Source organism: Penaeus monodon, chromosome 28 (genome assembly GCF_015228065.2).
Source record: "Penaeus monodon isolate SGIC_2016 chromosome 28, NSTDA_Pmon_1, whole genome shotgun sequence".
In the NCBI taxonomy this organism is placed as follows: domain Eukaryota; kingdom Metazoa; phylum Arthropoda; class Malacostraca; order Decapoda; family Penaeidae; genus Penaeus; species Penaeus monodon.
In genome coordinates this window covers 1,674,686-1,675,772 of record NC_051413.1, presented here as the reverse complement: position 1 = coordinate 1,675,772, position 1,087 = coordinate 1,674,686, and positions in this window count along the sequence as shown.

Sequence of the window (1,087 nt, the reverse complement as noted above, 5' to 3'; positions counted from 1 at the left end):
ACATAATTTAAATTTTAATTAAAATGGCATTTTTTATATCAATAACAGCATTTTTTTTTCTAGTCTTTACTTATAATCATTTCACGTATTTGAGAAATCTGAGATATATTTTATTAAAGCATTGAGATGTTCCTGTTACTCTTAAATGTGTGTTACTTCAATTGCCAGTATAAAATTGTATATTGTAATATGATGCCAATGATATGTAAGTCATCATTTAATTAAATCATCCAAATATCAATGATTTTGGTATTATTTCTAGATCTGTAATGATTAGTGTCATACCACGTAGGTGTATTGATAAAGATATTTTCAGAATGAATAGAATATTTTGGATATATGATTGAATTTGCTTCTTCTGAAGGAATGTATATGGTAAAGTACAAATTCAGGAGTTAAATTCTTTCTCAGATTTTGTATATTTTATTGAAAAGATATGTATCTAATTACGAAAATGAATATCTGTTGGCCAATACAATAAGTTTGTTTGTAAGTGAAATGATTAATATATTCTCTGCATTATCCATTTTGTAATTCTGTGTCTGCAACTTTATACTAACATACAGATTGTGAAATAAAATTATGAGATTACTTTGTAATTTGTTTAGTCCAGTGCATCAAAGATCAGATTTTAAAGAATTTAAAAAAGGTAAAACGTATATTTGAATTTCCTTTCACGATCTGAAAGATTTGAAATTTTAAAGGTGTAAGTGGCTTTTTAATTTAATTTACTCTTTTAGATTTACAGATTTTTCCTTTTTTTCAGTCTTTGGTTCAGATATTCATGATTAATGCAATAGTCATAGTGTAAAAAGGACTTATGGCAGTATATATGAAATAAACAGTCAATATTTTATTATATCTATTATTTCAATACCAGAGTTATTACAGATAAAATTTTTGAAGATCAAGAAAAATACCCAAAACTAATGCTTGAAATTTCAAATTCATTTACAGAACAAATGAATGGATCTTTCCTAATCAACTTAAAACCCATTATTGACTAATATGTAAGAAAAATTCTTAGATAGATTTTCATTCTAGGAACACAGCTGCTGTATGTAATGCCTCTGTTATTACATACAGA